Source organism: Lissotriton helveticus, chromosome 2_1 (genome assembly GCF_964261635.1).
Source record: "Lissotriton helveticus chromosome 2_1, aLisHel1.1, whole genome shotgun sequence".
In the NCBI taxonomy this organism is placed as follows: domain Eukaryota; kingdom Metazoa; phylum Chordata; class Amphibia; order Caudata; family Salamandridae; genus Lissotriton; species Lissotriton helveticus.
Genome location: NC_136059.1, coordinates 1,424,290,863 through 1,424,316,075, shown reverse-complemented (window position 1 = coordinate 1,424,316,075; position 25,213 = coordinate 1,424,290,863).

Genomic DNA, 25,213 nt, shown 5'->3' with positions numbered 1-25,213 from the left:
TTCTCCATACATTTTTAGCATACGTTTGCTCCTGCTGGGTCAGCCGAGCAGCAAATTTCTACTTAACCACCTGCTATCATGATAGACATCAGGGCTGCATCTTTTGAGCCCAGTACTGAGCCTGAAAAGCGTTTTCAACCCCACTTACAAGTGAAACTTGCCTAAATGTGCCTCTCTGCTCTTCACTGAAAAGCTTGGTTCTGCATACATTTTTAGCATACGTTTGCTTCTGCTGGGTCAGCCGAGCAGCAAATTTCTAATTAACCACCTGCTATCATGAGAGACATCAGGGCTGCATCTTTTGAGCCCAGTACTGAGCCTGAAAAGCGTCTCCCCCCCCACTTACAAGTGAAACTTGCTAAAATGTGCCTGGATGCTCTTCACTGAAAAGCTTGGTTCAGCATACATTTTTAGCATGCGTTTCCTCCTGTTGGGTCAGCCGAGCAGCGAATTTCTAATTAACTACCTGCTATCATGAGAGACATCAGGGCTGCATCTTTTGAGCCCTGTACTGAGCCTGAAAAGCATTTCCAAACCCACTTACAAGTGAAACTTGGTAAAATGTGCCTGGCTGCTCTTCACTGAAAAGCTGGTTCTGCAACATTTTTAGCATACGTTTGCTCCTGCTGGGTCAGCCGAGCAGCGAATTTCTAATTAACCACCTGCTATCATGAGAGACATCAGGGCTGCATCTTTTGAGCCCAGTACTGAGCCTGAAAAGCGTTTCCAACCCCACTCACAAGTGAAACTTGCTAAAATGTGCCTGGCTGCTCTTCACTGAAAAGCTTGGTTCTGCATACATTTTTAGCATACGTTTGCTCCTGCTGGGTCAGCCAAGCAGCAAGTTTCTACTTAACCACCTGCTATCATGAGAGACATCAGGGCTGCATCTTTTGAGCCCAGTACTGAGCCTGAAAAGCATTTCCAACCCCACTTACAAGTGAAACTTGCTAAAATGTGCCTGGCTGCTCTTCACTGAAAAGCTGGTTCTGCAACATTTTTAGCATACGTTTGCTCCTGCTGGGTCAGCCGAGCAGCAAATTTCTACTTAACCACCTGCTATCATGAGAGACATCAGGGCTGCATCTTTTGAGCCCAGTACTGAGCCTGAAAAACGTTTCCAACCCCACTTACAAGTGAAACTTGCTAAAATGTGCCTCTCTGCTCTTCACTGAAAAACGTGGTTCTGCATACATTTTTAGCATACGTTTGCTCCTGCTGGGTCAGCCGAGCAGCAAATTTCTAATTAACCACCTGCTATCATGAGAGACATCAGGGCTGCATCTTTTGAGCCCAGTACTGAGCCTGAAAAGCGTTTCCAACCCCACTTACAAGTGAAACTTGCTAAAATGTGCCTCTCTGCTCTTCACTGAAAAGCTGGTTCTGCATACATTTTTGGCATACGTGTGCTCCTGCTGGGTCAGCCGAGCAGCGAATTTCTAATTAACCACCTGCTATCATGAGAGACATCAGGGCTGCATCTTTTGAGCCCAGTACTGAGCCTGAAAAGCGTTTCCAACCCCACTTACAAGTGAAACTTGCTAAAATGTGCCTCTCTGCTCTTCACTGAAAAGCTTGGTTCTGCATACATTTTTAGCATACGTTTGCTCCTGCTGGGTCAGCCGAGCAGCGAATTTCTAATTAACCACCTGCTATCATGAGAAACATCAGGGCTGCATCTTTTGAGCCCAGTACTGAGCCTGAAAAGCGTTTCCAACCCCACTTACAAGTGAAACTTGCTAAAATGTGCCTGGATGCTCTTCACTGAAAAGCTTGGTTCTGCATACATTTTTAGCATACGTTTGCTCCTGTTGGGTCAGCCGAGCAGCGAATTTCTAATTAACCACCTGCTATCATGAGAGACATCAGGGCTGCATCTTTTGAGCCCAGTACTGAGCCTGAAAAGCATTTCCAACCCCACTTACAAGTGAAACTTGCTAAAATGTGCCTCTCTGCTCTTCACTGAAAAGCTTGGTTCTGCATACATTTTTAGCATACGTTTGCTCCTGTTGGGTCAGCCGAGCAGCGAATTTCTAATTAACCACCTGCTATCATGAGAGACATCAGGGCTGCATCTTTTGAGCCTAGTAATGAGCCTGAAAAGCAATTCCAACCCCACTTACAAGTGAAACTTGCTATAATGTGCCTGGCTGCTCTTCACTGAAAAGCTTGGTTCTCCATACATTTTTAGCATACGTTTGCTCCTGCTGGGTCAGCCGAGCAGCAAATTTCTACTTAACCACCTGCTATCATGATAGACATCAGGGCTGCATCTTTTGAGCCCAGTACTGAGCCTGAAAAGTGTTTCCAACCCCACTTACAAGTGAAACTTGCTAAAATGTGCCTCTCTGCTCTTCACTGGAAAGCTTGGATCTGTATACATTTTTAGCATACGTTTGCTCCTGCTGGGTCAGCCGAGCAGCAAATTTCTACTTTACCACCTGCTATCATGAGAGACATCAGGGCTGCATCTTTAGAGCCCAGTACTGAGCCTGAAAAGCGTTTCCAACCCCACTTACAAGTGAAACTTGCTAAAATGTGCGTGGCTGCTCTTCACTGAAAAGCTAGTTCTGCAACATTTTTAGAATACGTTTGCTTCTGCTGGGTCAGCCGGGCAGCAAATTTCTACTTAACCACCTGCTATCATGAGAGACATCAGGGCTGCATCTTTTGAGCCCAGTACTGAGCCTGAAAAGCGTTTCCAACCCCACTTACAAGTGAAACTTGCTAAAATGTGCCTGGATGCTCTTCACTGAAAAGCTTGGTTCTGCATACATTTTTAGCATACGTTTGCTCCTGTTGGGTCAGCCGAGCAGCGAATTTCTAATTAACCACCTGCTATCATGAGAGACATCAGGGCTGCATCTTTTGAGCCCAGTACTGAGCCTGAAAAGCGTTTCCAACCCCACTTACAAGTGAAACTTGCTAAAATGTGCCTGGATGCTCTTCACTGAAAAGCTTGGTTCTGCATACATTTTTAGCATACGTTTGCTCCTGTTGGGTCAGCCGAGCAGCGAATTTCTAATTAACCACCTGCTATCATGAGAGACATCAGGGCTGCATCTTTTGAGCCCAGTACTGAGCCTGAAAAGCATTTCCAACCCCACTTACAAGTGAAACTTGCTAAAATGTGCCTCTCTGCTCTTCACTGAAAAGCTTGGTTCTGCATACATTTTTAGCATACGTTTGCTCCTGTTGGGTCAGCCGAGCAGCGAATTTCTAATTAACCACCTGCTATCATGAGAGACATCAGGGCTGCATCTTTTGAGCCTAGTAATGAGCCTGAAAAGCAATTCCAACCCCACTTACAAGTGAAACTTGCTATAATGTGCCTGGCTGCTCTTCACTGAAAAGCTTGGTTCTCCATACATTTTTAGCATACGTTTGCTCCTGCTGGGTCAGCCGAGCAGCAAATTTCTACTTAACCACCTGCTATCATGATAGACATCAGGGCTGCATCTTTTGAGCCCAGTACTGAGCCTGAAAAGTGTTTCCAACCCCACTTACAAGTGAAACTTGCTAAAATGTGCCTCTCTGCTCTTCACTGGAAAGCTTGGATCTGTATACATTTTTAGCATACGTTTGCTCCTGCTGGGTCAGCCGAGCAGCAAATTTCTACTTTACCACCTGCTATCATGAGAGACATCAGGGCTGCATCTTTAGAGCCCAGTACTGAGCCTGAAAAGCGTTTCCAACCCCACTTACAAGTGAAACTTGCTAAAATGTGCCTGGCTGCTCTTCACTGAAAAGCTAGTTCTGCAACATTTTTAGAATACGTTTGCTTCTGCTGGGTCAGCCGAGCAGCAAATTTCTACTTAACCACCTGCTATCATGAGAGACATCACGGCTGCATCTTTTGAGCCCAGTACTGAGCCTGAAAAGCGTTTCCAACCCCACTTACAAGTGAAACTTGCTAAAATGTGCCTCTATGCTCTTCACTGAAAAGCTTGGTTCTGCATACATTTTTAGCATACGTTTGCTCCTGCTGGGTCAGCCGAGCAGCGAATTTCTAATTAACCACCTGCTATCATGAGAGACATCAGGTCTGCATCTTTTGAGCCCAGTACTGAGCCTGAAAAGCATTTCCAACCACACATACAAGTGAAACTTGCTAAAATGTGCCTGGCTGCTCTTCACTGAAAAGCTGGTTCTGCATAAATTTTTGGCCTACGTTTGCTCCTGCTGGGTCAGCCGAGCAGCAAATTTCTACTTAACCACCTGCTATCATGAGAGACATCAGGGCTGCATCTTTTGAGCCCAGTAATGAGCCTGAAAAGCAATTCCAACCCCACTTACAAGTGAAACTTGCTAAAATGTGCCTCTCTGCTCTTCACTGAAAAGCTTGGTTCTGCATACATTTTTAGCATACGTTTGCTTCTGCTGGGTCAGCCGAGCAGCAAATTTCTACTTAACCACCTGCTATCATGATAGACATCAGGGCTGCATCTTTTGAGCCCAGTACTGAGCCTGAAAAGCGTTTCCAACCCCACTTACAAGTGAAACTTGCTAAAATGTGCCTCTCTGCTCTTCACTGGAAAGCTTGGATCTGTATACATTTTTAGCATACGTTTGCTCCTGCTGGGTCAGCCGAGCAGCAAATTTCTACTTTACCACCTGCTATCATGAGAGACATCAGGGCTGCATCTTTAGAGCCCAGTACTGAGCCTGAAAAGCGTTTCCAACCCCACTTACAAGTGAAACTTGCTAAAATGTGCGTTGCTGCTCTTCACTGAAAAGCTAGTTCTGCAACATTTTTAGAATACGTTTGCTTCTGCTGGGTCAGCCGGGCAGCAAATTTCTACTTAACCACCTGCTATCATGAGAGACATCAGGGCTGCATCTTTTGAGCCCAGTACTGAGCCTGAAAAGCGTTTCCAACCCCACTTACAAGTGAAACTTGCTAAAATGTGCCTGGATGCTCTTCACTGAAAAGCTTGGTTCTGCATACATTTTTAGCATACGTTTGCTCCTGTTGGGTCAGCCGAGCAGCGAATTTCTAATTAACCACCTGCTATCATGAGAGACATCAGGGCTGCATCTTTTGAGCCCAGTACTGAGCCTGAAAAGCGTTTCCAACCCCACTTACAAGTGAAACTTGCTAAAATGTGCCTGGATGCTCTTCACTGAAAAGCTTGGTTCTGCATACATTTTTAGCATACGTTTGCTCCTGTTGGGTCAGCCGAGCAGCGAATTTCTAATTAACCACCTGCTATCATGAGAGACATCAGGGCTGCATCTTTTGAGCCCAGTACTGAGCCTGAAAAGCATTTCCAACCCCACTTACAAGTGAAACTTGCTAAAATGTGCCTCTCTGCTCTTCACTGAAAAGCTTGGTTCTGCATACATTTTTAGCATACGTTTGCTCCTGTTGGGTCAGCCGAGCAGCGAATTTCTAATTAACCACCTGCTATCATGAGAGACATCAGGGCTGCATCTTTTGAGCCTAGTAATGAGCCTGAAAAGCAATTCCAACCCCACTTACAAGTGAAACTTGCTATAATGTGCCTGGCTGCTCTTCACTGAAAAGCTTGGTTCTCCATACATTTTTAGCATACGTTTGCTCCTGCTGGGTCAGCCGAGCAGCAAATTTCTACTTAACCACCTGCTATCATGATAGACATCAGGGCTGCATCTTTTGAGCCCAGTACTGAGCCTGAAAAGTGTTTCCAACCCCACTTACAAGTGAAACTTGCTAAAATGTGCCTCTCTGCTCTTCACTGGAAAGCTTGGATCTGTATACATTTTTAGCATACGTTTGCTCCTGCTGGGTCAGCCGAGCAGCAAATTTCTACTTTACCACCTGCTATCATGAGAGACATCAGGGCTGCATCTTTAGAGCCCAGTACTGAGCCTGAAAAGCGTTTCCAACCCCACTTACAAGTGAAACTTGCTAAAATGTGCCTGGCTGCTCTTCACTGAAAAGCTAGTTCTGCAACATTTTTAGAATACGTTTGCTTCTGCTGGGTCAGCCGAGCAGCAAATTTCTACTTAACCACCTGCTATCATGAGAGACATCAGGGCTGCATCTTTTGAGCCCAGTACTGAGCCTGAAAAGCGTTTCCAACCCCACTTACAAGTGAAACTTGCTAAAATGTGCCTCTATGCTCTTCACTGAAAAGCTTGGTTCTGCATACATTTTTAGCATACGTTTGCTCCTGCTGGGTCAGCCGAGCAGCGAATTTCTAATTAACCACCTGCTATCATGAGAGACATCAGGTCTGCATCTTTTGAGCCCAGTACTGAGCCTGAAAAGCATTTCCAACCACACATACAAGTGAAACTTGCTAAAATGTGCCTGGCTGCTCTTCACTGAAAAGCTGGTTCTGCATAAATTTTTGGCCTACGTTTGCTCCTGCTGGGTCAGCCGAGCAGCAAATTTCTACTTAACCACCTGCTATCATGAGAGACATCAGGGCTGCATCTTTTGAGCCCAGTAATGAGCCTGAAAAGCAATTCCAACCCCACTTACAAGTGAAACTTGCTAAAATGTGCCTCTCTGCTCTTCACTGAAAAGCTTGGTTCTGCATACATTTTTAGCATACGTTTGCTTCTGCTGGGTCAGCCGAGCAGCAAATTTCTACTTAACCACCTGCTATCATGATAGACATCAGGGCTGCATCTTTTGAGCCCAGTACTGAGCCTGAAAAGCGTTTCCAACCCCACTTACAAGTGAAACTTGCTAAAATGTGCCTCTCTGCTCTTCACTGAAAAGCTTGGTTCTGTATACATTTTTAGCATACGTTTGCTCCTGCTGGGTCAGCCGAGCAGCAAATTTCTACTTTACCACCTGCTATCATGAGAGACATCAGGGCTGCATCTTTTGAGCCCATTACTGAGCCTGAAAAGTGTTTCCAACCCCACTTACAAGTGAAACTTGCTAAAATGTGCCTGGCTGCTCTTCACTGAAAAGCTTGGTTCTGCATACATTTTTAGCATACGTTTGCTCCTGTTGGGTCAGCCGAGCAGCGAATTTCTAATTAACCACCTGCTATCATGAGAGACATCAGGGCTGCATCTTTTGAGCCCAGTACTGAGCCTGAAAAGCATTTCCAACCCCACTTACAAGTGAAACTTGCTAAAATGTGCCTGGCTGCTCTTCACTGAAAAGCTGGTTCTGCAATATTTTTAGCATACGTTTGCTTCTGCTGGGTCAGCCCAGCAGCGAATTTCTAATTAACCACCTGCTATCATGAGAGACATCAGGGCTGCATCTTTTGAGCCCAGTACTGAGCCTGAAAAGCGTTTCCAACCCCACTTACAAGTGAAACTTGCTAAAATGTGCCTGGCTGCTCTTCACTGAAAAGCTGGTTCTGCAACATTTTTAGCATACGTTTGCTTCTGCTGGGTCAGCCGAGCAGCAAATTTCTACTTAACCACCTGCTATCATGGGAGACATCAGGGCTACATCTTTTGAGCCCAGTACTGAGCCTGAAAAGCGTTTCCAACCCCACTTACAAGTGAAACTTGCTAAAATGTGCCTCTATGCTCTTCACTGAAAAGCTTGGTTCTGCATACATTTTTAGCATACGTTTGCTCCTGCTGGGTCAGCCGAGCAGCGAATTTCTAATTAACCACCTGCTATCATGAGAGACATCAGGGCTGCATCTTTTGAGCCCAGTACTGAGCCTGAAAAGCATTTCCAACCCCACTTACAAGTGAAACTTGCTAAAATGTGACTGGCTGCTCTTCACTGAAAAGCTGGTTCTGCATAAATTTTTGGCCTACGTTTGCTCCTGCTGGGTCAGCCGAGCAGCAAATTTCTACTTAACCACCTGCTATCATGAGAGACATCAGGGCTGCATCTTTTGAGCCCAGTAATGAGCCTGAAAAGCAATTCCAACCCCACTTACAAGTGAAACTTGCTAAAATGTGCCTCTCTGCTCTTCACTGAAAAGCTTGGTTCTCCATACATTTTTAGCATACGTTTGCTCCTGCTGGGTCAGCCGAGCAGCAAATTTCTACTTAACCACCTGCTATCATGATAGACATCAGGGCTGCATCTTTTGAGCCCAGTACTGAGCCTGAAAAGCGTTTCCAACCCCACTTACAAGTGAAACTTGCCTAAATGTGCCTCTCTGCTCTTCACTGAAAAGCTTGGTTCTGCATACATTTTTAGCATACGTTTGCTTCTGCTGGGTCAGCCGAGCAGCAAATTTCTAATTAACCACCTTCTATCATGAGAGACATCAGGGCTGCATCTTTTGAGCCCAGTACTGAGCCTGAAAAGCGTTTCCAACCCCACTTACAAGTGAAACTTGCTAAAATGTGCCTGGATGCTCTTCACTGAAAAGCTTGGTTCAGCATACATTTTTAGCATGCGTTTCCTCCTGTTGGGTCAGCCGAGCAGCGAATTTCTAATTAACTACCTGCTATCATGAGAGACATCAGGGCTGCATCTTTTGAGCCCTGTACTGAGCCTGAAAAGCATTTCCAACCCCACCTACAAGTGAAACTTGGTAAAATGTGCCTGGCTGCTCTGCACTGAAAAGCTGGTTCTGCAACATTTTTAGCATACGTTTGCTCCTGCTGGGTCAGCCGAGCAGCGAATTTCTAATTAACCACCTGCTATCATGAGAGACATCAGGGCTGCATCTTTTGAGCCCAGTACTGAGCCTGAAAAGCGTTTCCAACCCCACTCACAAGTGAAACTTGCTAAAATGTGCCTGGCTGCTCTTCACTGAAAAGCTTGGTTCTGCATACATTTTTAGCATACGTTTGCTCCTGCTGGGTCAGCCGAGCAGCAAGTTTCTACTTAACCACCTGCTATCATGAGAGACATCAGGGCTGCATCTTTTGAGCCCAGTACTGAGCCTGAAAAGCATTTCCAACCCCACTTACAAGTGAAACTTGCTAAAATGTGCCTGGCTGCTCTTCACTGAAAAGCTGGTTCTGCAACATTTTTAGCATACGTTTGCTCCTGCTGGGTCAGCCGAGCAGCAAATTTCTACTTAACCACCTGCTATCATGAGAGACATCAGGGCTGCATCTTTTGAGCCCAGTACTGAGCCTGAAAAACGTTTCCAACCCCACTTACAAGTGAAACTTGCTAAAATGTGCCTCTCTGCTCTTCACTGAAAAACGTGGTTCTGCATACATTTTTAGCATACGTTTGCTCCTGCTGGGTCAGCCGAGCAGCAAATTTCTACTTAACCACCTGCTATCATGAGAGACATCAGGGCTGCATCTTTTGAGCCCAGTACTGAGCCTGAAAAGCGTTTCCAACCCCACTTACAAGTGAAACTTGCTAAAATGTGCCTCTCTGCTCTTCACTGAAAAGCTTGGTTCTGCATACATTTTTAGCATACGTTTGCTCCTGTTGGGTCAGCCGAGCAGCGAATTTCTAATTAACCACCTGCTATCATGAGAGACATCAGGGCTGCATCTTTTGAGCCCAGTACTGAGCCTGAAAAGCGTTTCCAACCCCACTTACAAGTGAAACTTGCTAAAATGTGCCTCTCTGCTCTTCACTGAAAAGCTTGGTTCTGCATACATTTTTAGCATACGTTTGCTCCTGCTGGGTCAGCCGAGCAGCGAATTTCTAATTAACCACCTGCTATCATGAGAGACATCAGGGCTGCATCTTTAGAGCCCAGTACTGAGCCTGAAAAGCATTTCCAACCCCACTTACAAGTGAAACATGCTAAAATGTGCCTCTCTGCTCTTCACTGAAAAGCTTGTTTCTGCATACATTTTTAGCATACGTTTGCTCCTGCTGGGTCAGCCGAGCTGGGAATTTCTACTTAACCACCTGCTATCATGAGAGACATCAGGGCTGCATCTTTTGAGCCCAGTACTGAGCCTGAAAAGCATTTCCAACCCCACTTACAAGTGAAACTTGCTAAAATGTGCCTGGCTGCTCTTCACTGAAAAGCTGGTTCTGCATACATTTTTGCATACGTTTGCTCCTGTTGGGTCAGCCGAGCAGCGAATTTCTAATTAACCACCTGCTATCATGAGAGACATCAGGGCTGCATCTTTTGAGCCCAGTACTGAGCCTGAAAAGCGTTTCCAACCCCACTTACAAGTGAAACTTGCTAAAATGTGCCTCTCTGCTCTTCACTGAAAAGCTTGGTTCTGCATACATTTTTAGCATACGTTTGCTCCTGCTGGGTCAGCCGAGCAGCAAATTTCTAATTAACCACCTGCTATCATGAGAGACATCAGGGCTGCATCTTTTGAGCCCAGTACTGAGCCTGAAAAGCATTTCGAACCCCACTTACAAGTGAAACTTGCTAAAATGTGCCTCTCTGCTTCACTGAAAAGCTTGGTTCTGCATACATTTTTAGCATACGTTTCCTCCTGCTGGGTCAGCCGAGCAGCAAATTTCTAATTACCCACCTGCTATCATGAGAGACATCAGGGCTGCATCTTTTGAGCCCAGTACTGAGCCTGAAAAGCGTTTCCAACCCCACTTACAAGTGAAACTTGCTAAAATGTGCCTGGATGCTCTTCACTGAAAAGCTTGGTTCTGCATACATTTTTAGCATACGTTTGCTCCTGTTGGGTCAGCCGAGCAGCGAATTTCTAATTAACCACCTGCTATCATGAGAGACATCAGGGCTGCATCTTTTGAGCCCAGTACTGAGCCTGAAAAGCATTTCCAACCCCACTTACAAGTGAAACTTGCTAAAATGTGCCTCTCTGCTCTTCACTGAAAAGCTTGGTTCTGCATACATTTTTAGCATACGTTTGCTCCTGCTGGGTCAGCCGAGCAGCAAATTTCTACTTAACCACCTGCTATCATGATAGACATCAGGGCTGCATCTTTTGAGCCCAGTACTGAGCCTGAAAAGTGTTTCCAACCCCACTTACAAGTGAAACTTGCTAAAATGTGCCTCTCTGCTCTTCACTGAAAAGCTTGGATCTGTATACATTTTTAGCATACGTTTGCTCCTGCTGGGTCAGCCGAGCAGCAAATTTCTACTTTACCACCTGCTATCATGAGAGACATCAGGGCTGCATCTTTAGAGCCCAGTACTGAGCCTGAAAAGCGTTTCCAACCCCACTTACAAGTGAAACTTGCTAAAATGTGCCTGGCTGCTCTTCACTGAAAAGCTAGTTCTGCAACATTTTTAGAATACGTTTGCTTCTGCTGGGTCAGCCGAGCAGCAAATTTCTACTTAACCACCTGCTATCATGAGAGACATCAGGGCTGCATCTTTTGAGCCCAGTACTGAGCCTGAAAAGCGTTTCCAACCCCACTTACAAGTGAAACTTGCTAAAATGTGCCTCTATGCTCTTCACTGAAAAGCTTGGTTCTGCATACATTTTTAGCATACGTTTGCTCCTGCTGGGTCAGCCGAGCAGCGAATTTCTAATTAACCACCTGCTATCATGAGAGACATCAGGTCTGCATCTTTTGAGCCCAGTACTGAGCCTGAAAAGCATTTCCAACCACACTTACAAGTGAAACTTGCTAAAATGTGCCTGGCTGCTCTTCACTGAAAAGCTGGTTCTGCATAAATTTTTGGCCTACGTTTGCTCCTGCTGGGTCAGCCGAGCAGCAAATTTCTACTTAACCACCTGCTATCATGAGAGACATCAGGGCTGCATCTTTTGAGCCCAGTAATGAGCCTGAAAAGCAATTCCAACCCCACTTACAAGTGAAACTTGCTAAAATGTGCCTCTCTGCTCTTCACTGAAAAGCTTGGTTCTGCATACATTTTTAGCATACGTTTGCTTCTGCTGGGTCAGCCGAGCAGCAAATTTCTACTTAACCACCTGCTATCATGATAGACATCAGGGCTGCATCTTTTGAGCCCAGTACTGAGCCTGAAAAGCGTTTCCAACCCCACTTACAAGTGAAACTTGCTAAAATGTGCCTCTCTGCTCTTCACTGAAAAGCCTGGTTCTGTATACATTTTTAGCATACGTTTGCTCCTGCTGGGTCAGCCGAGCAGCAAATTTCTACTTTACCACCTGCTATCATGAGAGACATCAGGGCTGCATCTTTTGAGCCCAGTACTGAGCCTGAAAAGTGTTTCCAACCCCACTTGCAAGTGAAACTTGCTAAAATGTGCCTGGCTGCTCTTCACTGAAAAGCTTGGTTCTGCATACATTTTTAGCATACGTTTGCTCCTGTTGGGTCAGCCGAGCAGCGAATTTCTAATTAACCACCTGCTATCATGAGAGACATCAGGGCTGCATCTTTTGAGCCCAGTACTGAGCCTGAAAAGCATTTCCAACCCCACTTACAAGTGAAACTTGCTAAAATGTGCCTGGCTGCTCTTCACTGAAAAGCTGGTTCTGCAATATTTTTAGCATACGTTTGCTTCTGCTGGGTCAGCCGAGCAGCGAATTTCTAATTAACCACCTGCTATCATGAGAGACATCAGGGCTGCATCTTTTGAGCCCAGTACTGAGCCTGAAAAGCGTTTCCAACCCCACTTACAAGTGAAACTTGCTAAAATGTGCCTGGCTGCTCTTCACTGAAAAGCTGGTTCTGCAACATTTTTAGCATACGTTTGCTTCTGCTGGGTCAGCCGAGCAGCAAATTTCTACTTAACCACCTGCTATCATGGGAGACATCAGGGCTACATCTTTTGAGCCCAGTACTGAGCCTGAAAAGCGTTTCCAACCCCACTTACAAGTGAAACTTGCTAAAATGTGCCTCTATGCTCTTCACTGAAAAGCTTGGTTCTGCATACATTTTTAGCATACGTTTGCTCCTGCTGGGTCAGCCGAGCAGCGAATTTCTAATTAACCACCTGCTATCATGAGAGACATCAGGGCTGCATCTTTTGAGCCCAGTACTGAGCCTGAAAAGCATTTCCAACCCCACTTACAAGTGAAACTTGCTAAAATGTGCCTGGCTGCTCTTCACTGAAAAGCTGGTTCTGCATAAATTTTTGGCCTACGTTTGCTCCTGCTGGGTCAGCCGAGCAGCAAATTTCTACTTAACCACCTGCTATCATGAGAGACATCAGGGCTGCATCTTTTGAGCCCAGTAATGAGCCTGAAAAGCAATTCCAACCCCACTTACAAGTGAAACTTGCTAAAATGTGCCTCTCTGCTCTTCACTGAAAAGCTTGGTTCTCCATACATTTTTAGCATACGTTTGCTCCTGCTGGGTCAGCCAAGCAGCAAATTTCTACTTAACCACCTGCTATCATGATAGACATCAGGGCTGCATCTTTTGAGCCCAGTACTGAGCCTGAAAAGCGTTTCCAACCCCACTTACAAGTGAAACTTGCCTAAATGTGCCTCTCTGCTCTTCACTGAAAAGCTTGGTTCTGCATACATTTTTAGCATACGTTTGCTTCTGCTGGGTCAGCCGAGCAGCAAATTTCTAATTAACCACCTGCTATCATGAGAGACATCAGGGCTGCATCTTTTGAGCCCAGTACTGAGCCTGAAAAGCGTTTCCGACCCCACTTACAAGTGAAACTTGCTAAAATGTGCCTGGATGCTCTTCACTGAAAAGCTTGGTTCAGCATACATTTTTAGCATGCGTTTCCTCCTGTTGGGTCAGCCGAGCAGCGAATTTCTAATTAACTACCTGCTATCATGAGAGACATCAGGGCTGCATCTTTTGAGCCCTGTACTGAGCCTGAAAAGCATTTCCAACCCCACTTACAAGTGAAACTTGGTAAAATGTGCCTGGCTGCTCTTCACTGAAAAGCTGGTTCTGCAACATTTTTAGCATACGTTTGCTCCTGCTGGGTCAGCCGAGCAGCGAATTTCTAATTAACCACCTGCTATCATGAGAGACATCAGGGCTGCATCTTTTGAGCCCAGTACTGAGCCTGAAAAGCGTTTCCAACCCCACTCACAAGTGAAACTTGCTAAAATGTGCCTGGCTGCTCTTCACTGAAAAGCTTGGTTCTGCATACATTTTTAGCATACGTTTGCTCCTGCTGGGTCAGCCGAGCAGCAAGTTTCTACTTAACCACCTGCTATCATGAGAGACATCAGGGCTGCATCTTTTGAGCCCAGTACTGAGCCTGAAAAACGTTTCCAACCCCACTTACAAGTGAAACTTGCTAAAATGTGCCTCTCTGCTCTTCACTGAAAAACGTGGTTCTGCATACATTTTTAGCATACGTTTGCTCCTGCTGGGTCAGCCGAGCAGCAAATTTCTAATTAACCACCTGCTATCATGAGAGACATCAGGGCTGCATCTTTTGAGCCCAGTACTGAGCCTGAAAAGCGTTTCCAACCCCACTTACAAGTGAAACTTGCTAAAATGTGCCTCTCTGCTCTTCACTGAAAAGCTGGTTCTGCATACATTTTTGGCATACGTGTGCTCCTGCTGGGTCAGCCGAGCAGCGAATTTCTAATTAACCACCTGCTATCATGAGAGACATCAGGGCTGCATCTTTTGAGCCCAGTACTGAGCCTGAAAAGCGTTTCCAACCCCACTTACAAGTGAAACTTGCTAAAATGTGCCTGGATGCTCTTCACTGAAAAGCTTGGTTCTGCATACATTTTTAGCATACGTTTGCTCCTGCTGGGTCAGCCGAGCAGCGAATTTCTAATTAACCACCTGCTATCATGAGAGACATCAGGGCTGCATCTTTTGAGCCCAGTACTGAGCCTGAAAAGCGTTTCCAACCCCACTTACAAGCGAAACTTGCTAAAATGTGCCCCTCTGCTCTTCACTGAAAAGCTTGGTTCTGCATACATTTTTAGCATACGTTTGCTCCTGCTGGGTCAGCCGAGCAGCGAATTTCTAATTAACCACCTGCTATCATGAGAAACATCAGGGCTGCATCTTTTGAGCCCAGTACTGAGCCTGAAAAGCGTTTCCAACCCCACTTACAAGTGAAACTTGCTAAAATGTGCCTGGATGCTCTTCACTGAAAAGCTTGGTTCTGCATACATTTTTAGCATACGTTTGCTCCTGTTGGGTCAGCCGAGCAGCGAATTTCTAATTAACCACCTGCTATCATGAGAGACATCAGGGCTGCATCTTTTGAGCCCAGTACTGAGCCTGAAAAGCATTTCCAACCCCACTTACAAGTGAAACTTGCTAAAATGTGCCTCTCTGCTCTTCACTGAAAAGCTTGGTTCTGCATACATTTTTAGCATACGTTTGCTCCTGTTGGGTCAGCCGAGCAGCGAATTTCTAATTAACCACCTGCTATCATGAGAGACATCAGGGCTGCATCTTTTGAGCCTAGTAATGAGCCTGAAAAGCAATTCCAACCCCACTTACAAGTGAAACTTGCTATAATGTGCCTGGCTGCTCTTCACTGAAAAGCTTGGTTCTCCATACATTTTTAGCATACGTTTGCTCCTGCTGGGTCAGCCGAGCAGCAAATTTCTACTTAACCACCTGCTATCATGATAGACATCAGGGCTGCATCTTTTGAGCCCAGTACTGAGCCTGAAAAGTGTTTCCAACCCCACTTACAAGTGAAACTTGCTAAAATGTGCCTCTCTGCTCTTCACTGAAAAGCTTGGATCTGTATACATTTTTAGCATACGTTTGCTCCTGCTGGGTCAGCCGAGCAGCAAATTTCTACTTTACCACCTGCTATCATGAGAGACATCAGGGCTGCATCTTTAGAGCCCAGTACTGAGCCTGAAAAGCGTTTCCAACCCCACTTACAAGTGAAACTTGCTAAAATGTGCCTGGCTGCTCTTCACTGAAAAGCTAGTTCTGCAACATTTTTAGAATACGTTTGCTTCTGCTGGGTCAGCCGAGCAGCAAATTTCTACTTAACCACCTGCTATCATGAGAGACATCAGGGCTGCATCTCTTGAGCCAGTACTGAGCCTGAAAAGCGTTTCCAACCCCACTTACAAGTGAAACTTGCTAAAATGTGCCTCTATGCTCTTCACTGAAAAGCTTGGTTCTGCATACATTTTTAGCATACGTTTGCTCCTGCTGGGTCAGCCGAGCAGCGAATTTCTAATTAACCACCTGCTATCATGAGAGACATCAGGTCTGCATCTTTTGAGCCCAGTACTGAGCCTGAAAAGCATTTCCAACCACACTTACAAGTGAAACTTGCTAAAATGTGCCTGGCTGCTCTTCACTGAAAAGCTGGTTCTGCATAAATTTTTGGCCTACGTTTGCTCCTGCTGGGTCAGCCGAGCAGCAAATTTCTACTTAACCACCTGCTATCATGAGAGACATCAGGGCTGCATCTTTTGAGCCCAGTAATGAGCCTGAAAAGCAATTCCAACCCCACTTACAAGTGAAACTTGCTAAAATGTGCCTCTCTGCTCTTCACTGAAAAGCTTGGTTCTGTATACATTTTTAGCATACGTTTGCTCCTGCTGGGTCAGCCGAGCAGCAAATTTCTACTTTACCACCTGCTATCATGAGAGACATCAGGGCTGCATCTTTTGAGCCCAGTACTGAGCCTGAAAAGTGTTTCCAACCCCACTTACAAGTGAAACTTGCTAAAATGTGCCTGGCTGCTCTTCACTGAAAAGCTTGGTTCTGCATACATTTTTAGCATACGTTTGCTCCTGTTGGGTCAGCCGAGCAGCGAATTTCTAATTAACCACCTGCTATCATGAGAGACATCAGGGCTGCATCTTTTGAGCCCAGTACTGAGCCTGAAAAGCATTTCCAACCCCACTTACAAGTGAAACTTGCTAAAATGTGCCTGGCTGCTCTTCACTGAAAAGCTGGTTCTGCAATATTTTTAGCATACGTTTGCTTCTGCTGGGTCAGCCGAGCAGCGAATTTCTAATTAACCACCTGCTATCATGAGAGACATCAGGGCTGCATCTTTTGAGCCCAGTACTGAGCCTGAAAAGCGTTTCCAACCCCACTTAAAGTGAAACTTGCTAAAATGTGCCTGGCTGCTCTTCACTGAAAAGCTGGTTCTGCAACATTTTTAGCATACGTTTGCTTCTGCTGGGTCAGCCGAGCAGCAAATTTCTACTTAACCACCTGCTATCATGGGAGACATCAGGGCTACATCTTTTGAGCCCAGTACTGAGCCTGAAAAGCGTTTCCAACCCCACTTACAAGTGAAACTTGCTAAAATGTGCCTCTATGCTCTTCACTGAAAAGCTTGGTTCTGCATACATTTTTAGCATACGTCTGCTCCTGCTGGGTCAGCCGAGCAGCAAATTTCTAATTAACCACCTGCTATCATGAGAGACATCAGGGCTGCATCTTTTGAGCCCAGTACTGAGCCTGAAAAGCGTTTCCAACCCCACTTACAAGTGAAACTTGCTAAAATGTGCCTCTCTGCTCTTCACTGAAAAGCTGGTTCTGCATACATTTTTGGCATACGTGTGCTCCTGCTGGGTCAGCCGAGCAGCGAATTTCTAATTAACCACCTGCTATCATGAGAGACATCAGGGCTGCATCTTTTGAGCCCAGTACTGAGCCTGAAAAGCGTTTCCAACCCCACTTACAAGTGAAACTTGCTAAAATGTGCCTGGATGCTCTTCACTGAAAAGCTTGGTTCTGCATACATTTTTAGCATACGTTTGCTCCTGCTGGGTCAGCCGAGCAGCGAATTTCTAATTAACCACCTGCTATCATGAGAGACATCAGGGCTGCATCTTTTGAGCCCAGTACTGAGCCTGAAAAGCGTTTCCAACCCCACTTACAAGCGAAACTTGCTAAAATGTGCCTCTCTGCTCTTCACTGAAAAGCTTGGTTCTGCATACATTTTTAGCATACGTTTGCTCCTGCTGGGTCAGCCGAGCAGCGAATTTCTAATTAACCACCTGCTATCATGAGAAACATCAGGGCTGCATCTTTTGAGCCCAGTACTGAGCCTGAAAAGCGTTTCCAACCCCACTTACAAGTGAAACTTGCTAAAATGTGCCTGGATGCTCTTCACTGAAAAGCTTGGTTCTGCATACATTTTTAGCATACGTTTGCTCCTGTTGGGTCAGCCGAGCAGCGAATTTCTAATTAACCACCTGCTATCATGAGAGACATCAGGGCTGCATCTTTTGAGCCCAGTACTGAGCCTGAAAAGCATTTCCAACCCCACTTACAAGTGAAACTTGCTAAAATGTGCCTCTCTGCTCTTCACTGAAAAGCTTGGTTCTGCATACATTTTTAGCATACGTTTGCTCCTGTTGGGTCAGCCGAGCAGCGAATTTCTAATTAACCACCTGCTATCATGAGAGACATCAGGGCTGCATCTTTTGAGCCTAGTAATGAGCCTGAAAAGCAATTCCAACCCCACTTACAAGTGAAACTTGCTATAATGTGCCTGGCTGCTCTTCACTGAAAAGCTTGGTTCTCCATACATTTTTAGCAAACGTTTGCTCCTGCTGGGTCAGCCGAGCAGCAAATTTCTACTTAACCACCTGCTATCATGATAGACATCAGGGCTGCATCTTTTGAGCCCAGTACTGAGCCTGAAAAGTGTTTCCAACCCCACTTACAAGTGAAACTTGCTAAAATGTGCCTCTCTGCTCTTCACTGAAAAGCTTGGATCTGTATACATTTTTAGCATACGTTTGCTCCTGCTGGGTCAGCCGAGCAGCAAATTTCTACTTTACCACCTGCTATCATGAGAGACATCAGGGCTGCATCTTTAGAGCCCAGTACTGAGCCTGAAAAGCGTTTCCAACCCCACTTACAAGTGAAACTTGCTAAAATGTGCCTGGCTGCTCTTCACTGAAAAGCTAGTTCTGCAACATTTTTAGAATACGTTTGCTTCTGCTGGGTCAGCCGAGCAGCAAATTTCTACTTAACCACCTGCTATCATGAGAGACATCAGGGCTGCATCTTTTGAGCCAGTACTGAGCCTGAAAAGCGTTTCCAACCCCACTTACAAGTGAAACTTGCTAAAATGTGCCTCTATGCTCTTCACTGAAAAGCTTGGTTCTGCATACATTTTTAGCATACGTTTGCTCCTGCTGGGTCAGCCGAGCAGCGAATTTCTAATTAACCACCTGCTATCATGAGAGACATCAGGTCTGCATCTTTTGAGCCCAGTACTGAGCCTGAAAAGCATTTCCAACCACACTTACAAGTGAAACTTGCTAAAATGTGCCTGGCTGCTCTTCACTGAAAAGCTGGTTCTGCATAAATTTTTGGCCTACGTTTGCTCCTGCTGGGTCAGCCGAGCAGCAAATTTCTACTTAACCACCTGCTATCATGAGAGACATCAGGGCTGCATCTTTTGAGCCCAGTAATGAGCCTGAAAAGCAATTCCAACCCCACTTACAAGTGAAACTTGCTAAAATGTGCCTCTCTGCTCTTCACTGAAAAGCTTGGTTCTGTATACATTTTTAGCATACGTTTGCTCCTGCTGGGTCAGCCGAGCAGCAAATTTCTACTTTACCACCTGCTATCATGAGAGACATCAGGGCTGCATCTTTTGAGCCCAGTACTGAGCCTGAAAAGTGTTTCCAACCCCACTTACAAGTGAAACTTGCTAAAATGTGCCTGGCTGCTCTTCACTGAAAAGCTTGGTTCTGCATACATTTTTAGCATACGTTTGCTCCTGTTGGGTCAGCCGAGCAGCGAATTTCTAATTAACCACCTGCTATCATGAGAGACATCAGGGCTGCATCTTTTGAGCCCAGTACTGAGCCTGAAAAGCATTTCCAACCCCTCTTACAAGTGAAACTTGCTAAAATGTGCCTGGCTGCTCTTCACTGAAAAGCTGGTTCTGCAATATTTTTAGCATACGTTTGCTTCTGCTGGGTCAGCCGAGCAGCGAATTTCTAATTAACCACCTGCTATCATGAGAGACATCAGGGCTGCATCTTTTGAGCCCAGTACTGAGCCTGAAAAGCGTTTCCAACCCCACTTAAAGTGAAACTTGCTAAAATGTGCCTGGCTGCTCTTCACTGAAAAGCTGGTTCTGCAACATTTTTAGCATACGTTTGCTTCTGCTGGGTCAGCCGAGCAGCAAATTTCTACTTAACCACCTGCTATCATGGGAGACATCAGGGCTACATCTTTTGAGCCCAGTACTGAGCCTGAAAAGCGTTTCCAACCCCACTTACAAGTGAAACTTGCTAAAATGTGCCTCTATGCTCTTCACTGAAAAGCTTGGTTCTGCATACATTTTTAGCATACGTTTGCTCCTGCTGGGTCAGCCGAGCAGCGAATTTCTAATTAACCACCTGCTATCATGAGAGACATCAGGGCTGCATCTTTTGAGCCCAGTACTGAGCCTGAAAAGCATTTCCAACCCCACTTACAAGTGAAACTTGCTAAAATGTGCCTGGCTGCTCTTCACTGAAAAGCTGGTTCTGCATACATTTTTGGCCTACGTTTGCTCCTGCTGGGTCAGCCGAGCAGCAAATTTCTACTTAACCACCTGCTATCATGAGAGACATCAGGGCTGCATCTTTTGAGCCCAGTAATGAGCCTGAAAAGCAATTCCAACCCCACTTACAAGTGAAACTTGCTAAAATGTGCCTCTCTGCTCTTCACTGAAAAGCTTGGTTCTCCATACATTTTTAGCATACGTTTGCTCCTGCTGGGTCAGCCGAGCAGCAAATTTCTACTTAACCACCTGCTATCATGATAGACATCAGGGCTGCATCTTTTGAGCCCAGTACTGAGCCTGAAAAGCGTTTCCAACCCCACTTACAAGTGAAACTTGCCTAAATGTGCCTCTCTGCTCTTCACTGAAAAGCTTGGTTCTGCATACATTTTTAGCATACGTTTGCTTCTGCTGGGTCAGCCGAGCAGCAAATTTCTAATTAACCACCTGCTATCATGAGAGACATCAGGGCTGCATCTTTTGAGCCCAGTACTGAGCCTGAAAAGCGTTTCCAACCCCACTTACAAGTGAAACTTGCTAAAATGTGCCTGGATGCTCTTCACTGAAAAGCTTGGTTCAGCATACATTTTTAGCATGCGTTTCCTCCTGTTGGGTCAGCCGAGCAGCGAATTTCTAATTAACTACCTGCTATCATGAGAGACATCAGGGCTGCATCTTTTGAGCCCTGTACTGAGCCTGAAAAGCATTTCCAACCCCACCTACAAGTGAAACTTGGTAAAATGTGCCTGGCTGCTCTTCACTGAAAAGCTGGTTCTGCAACATTTTTAGCATACGTTTGCTCCTGCTGGGTCAGCCGAGCAGCGAATTTCTAATTAACCACCTGCTATCATGAGAGACATCAGGGCTGCATCTTTGAGCCCAGTACTGAGCCTGAAAAGCGTTTCCAACCCCACTCACAAGTGAAACTTGCTAAAATGTGCCTGGCTGCTCTTCACTGAAAAGCTTGGTTCTGCATACATTTTTAGCATACGTTTGCTCCTGCTGGGTCAGCCGAGCAGCAAGTTTCTACTTAACCACCTGCTATCATGAGAGACATCAGGGCTGCATCTTTTGAGCCCAGTACTGAGCCTGAAAAGCATTTCCAACCCCACTTACAAGTGAAACTTGCTAAAATGTGCCTGGCTGCTCTTCACTGAAAAGCTGGTTCTGCAACATTTTTAGCATACGTTTGCTCCTGCTGGGTCAGCCGAGCAGCAAATTTCTACTTAACCACCTGCTATCATGAGAGACATCAGGGCTGCATCTTTTGAGCCCAGTACTGAGCCTGAAAAATGTTTCCAACCCCACTTACAAGTGAAACTTGCTAAAATGTGCCTCTCTGCTCTTCACTGAAAAACGTGGTTCTGCATACATTTTTAGCATACGTTTGCTCCTGCTGGGTCAGCCGAGCAGCAAATTTCTACTTAACCACCTGCTATCATGAGAGACATCAGGGCTGCATCTTTTGAGCCCAGTACTGAGCCTGAAAAGCGTTTCCAACCCCACTTACAAGTGAAACTTGCTAAAATGTGCCTCTCTGCTCTTCACTGAAAAGCTTGGTTCTGCATACATTTTTAGCATACGTTTGCTCCTGTTGGGTCAGCCGAGCAGCGAATTTCTAATTAACCACCTGCTATCATGAGAGACATCAGGGCTGCATCTTTAGAGCCCAGTACTGAGCCTGAAAAGCGTTTCCAACCCCACTTACAAGTGAAACATGCTAAAATGTGCCTCTCTGCTCTTCACTGAAAAGCTTGTTTCTGCATACATTTTTAGCATACGTTTGCTCCTGCTGGGTCAGCCGAGCAGGGAATTTCTACTTAACCACCTGCTATCATGAGAGACATCAGGGCTGCATCTTTTGAGCCCAGTACTGAGCCTGAAAAGCATTTCCAACCCCACTTACAAGTGAAACTTGCTAAAATGTGCCTGGCTGCTCTTCACTGAAAAGCTGGTTCTGCATACATTTTTGCATACGTTTGCTCCTGTTGGGTCAGCCGAGCAGCGAATTTCTAATTAACCACCTGCTATCATGAGAGACATCAGGGCTCCATCTTTTGAGCCCAGTACTGAGCCTGAAAAGCGTTTCCAACCCCACTTACAAGTGAAACTTGCTAAAATGTGCCTCTCTGTTCTTCACTGAAAAGCTTGGTTCTGCATACATTTTTAGCATACGTTTGCTCCTGCTGGGTCAGCCGAGCAGCAAATTTCTAATTAACCACCTGCTATCATGAGAGACATCAGGGCTGCATCTTTTGAGCCCAGTACTGAGCCTGAAAAGCATTTCGAACCCCACTTACAAGTGAAACTTGCTAAAATGTGCCTCTCTGCTTCACTGAAAAGCTTGGTTCTGCATACATTTTTAGCATACGTTTGCTCCTGCTGGGTCAGCCAAGCAGCAAATTTCTACTTAACCACCTGCTATCATGAGAGACATCAGGGCTGCATCTTTTGAGCCCAGTACTGAGCCTGAAAAGCGTTTCTAACCCCACTTACAAGTGAAACTTGCTAAAATGTGCCTGGCTGCTCTTCACTGAAAAGCTGGTTCTGCATACATTTTTGGCATACGTTTGCTCCTGCTGGGTCAGCCGAGCAGTGAATTTCTAATTAACCACCTGCTATCATGAGAGACATCAGGGCTGCATCTTTTGAGCCCAGTACTGAGCCTGAAAAGCGTTTCCAACCCCACTTACAAGTGAAACTTGCTAAAATGTGCCTGGCTGCTCTTCACTGAAAAGCTGGTTCTGCAACATTTTTAGCATACGTTTGCTCCTGCTGGGTCAGCCGAGCATCAAATTTCTACTTAACCACCTGCTATCATGAGAGACATCAGGGCTGCATCTTTTGAGCCCAGTACTGAGCCTGAAAAACGTTTCCAACCCCACTTACAAGTGAAACTTGCTAAAATGTGCCTGGCTGCTCTTCACTGAAAAGCTGGTTCTGCAACATTTTTAGCATACGTTTGCTCCTGCTGGGTCAGCCGAGCAGCAAATTTCTACTTAACCACCTGCTATCATGAGAGACATCAGGGCTGCATCTTTTGAGCCCAGTACTGAGCCTGAAAAACGTTTCCAACCCCACTTACAAGTGAAACTTGCTAAAATGTGCCTCTCTGCTCTTCACTGAAAAACGTGGTTCTGCATACATTTTTAGCATACGTTTGCTCCTGCTGGGTCAGCCGAGCAGCAAATTTCTACTTAACCACCTGCTATCATGAGAGACATCAGGGCTGCATCTTTTGAGCCCAGTACTGAGCCTGAAAAGCGTTTCCAACCCCACTTACAAGTGAAACTTGCTAAAATGTGCCTCTCTGCTCTTCACTGAAAAGCTTGGTTCTGCATACATTTTTAGCATACGTTTGCTCCTGTTGGGTCAGCCGAGCAGCGAATTTCTAATTAACCACCTGCTATCATGAGAGACATCAGGGCTGCATCTTTTGAGCCCAGTACTGAGCCTGAAAAGCGTTTCCAACCCCACTTACAAGTGAAACTTGCTAAAATGTGCCTCTCTGCTCTTCACTGAAAAGCTTGGTTCTGCATACATTTTTAGCATACGTTTGCTCCTGCTGGGTCAGCCGAGCAGCGAATTTCTAATTAACCACCTGCTATCATGAGAGACATCAGGGCTGCATCTTTAGAGCCCAGTACTGAGCCTGAAAAGCGTTTCCAACCCCACTTACAAGTGAAACTTGCTAAAATGTGCCTCTCTGCTCTTCACTGAAAAGCTTGGTTCTGCATACATTTTTAGCATACGTTTGCTCCTGCTGGGTCAGCCGAGCAGCAAATTTCTAATTAACCACCTGCTATCATGAGAGACATCAGGGCTGCATCTTTTGAGCCCAGTACTGAGCCTGAAAAGCATTTCGAACCCCACTTACAAGTGAAACTTGCTAAAATGTGCCTCTCTGCTTCACTGAAAAGCTTGGTTCTGCATACATTTTTAGCATACGTTTGCTCCTGCTGGGTCAGCCAAGCAGCAAATTTCTACTTAACCACCTGCTATCATGAGAGACATCAGGGCTGCATCTTTTGAGCCCAGTACTGAGCCTGAAAAGCGTTTCCAACCCCACTTACAAGTGAAACTTGCTAAAATGTGCCTGGCTGCTCTTCACTGAAAAGCTGGTTCTGCAACATTTTTAGCACACGTTTGCTCCTGCTGGGTCAGCCGAGCATCAAATTTCTACTTAACCACCTGCTATCATGAGAGACATCAGGGCTCGATTCTTTTGAGCCCAGTACTGAGCCTGAAAAGCGTTTCCAACCCCACTACAAGTGAAACTTGCTAAAATGTGCCTGGCTGCTCTTCAGTGAAAAGCTTGGTTCTGCATACATTTTTAGCATACGTTTGCTCCTGCCGGGTTAGCCGAGCAGTGAATTTCTAATTAACCACCTGCTATCATGAGAGACATCAGGGCTGCATCTTTTGAGCCCAGTACTGAGCCTGAAAACCGTTTCCAACCCGACTTACAAGTGAAACTTGCTAAAATGTGCCTCTCTGCTCTCCACTGAAAAGCTTGGTTCTGCATACATTTTTAGCATACGTTTGCTCCTGCCGGGTCAGCCGAGCGGTGAATTTCTAATTAACCACCTGCTATCATGAGAGACATCAGGGCTGCATCTTTTGAGCCCAGTACTGAGCCTGAAAAGCGTTTCCAACCCCACTTACAAGTAAAACTTGCTAAAATGTGCCTCTCTGCTCTTCACTGAAAAGCTTGGTTCTGCATACATTTTTAGCATACGTTTGCTCCTGTTGGGTCAGCCGAGCAGCGAATTTCTAATTAACCACCTGCTATCATGAGAGACATCAGGGCTGCATCTTTTGAGCCTAGTAATGAGCCTGAAAAGCAATTCCAACCCCACTTACAAGTGAAACTTGCTATAATGTGCCTGGCTGCTCTTCACTGAAAAGCTTGGTTCTCCATACATTTTTAGCATACGTTTGCTCCTGCTGGGTCAGCCGAGCAGCAAATTTCTACTTAACCACCTGCTATCATGAGAGACATCAGGGCTGCATCTTTTGAGCCCAGTACTGAGCCTGAAAAGCATTTCCAACCCCAC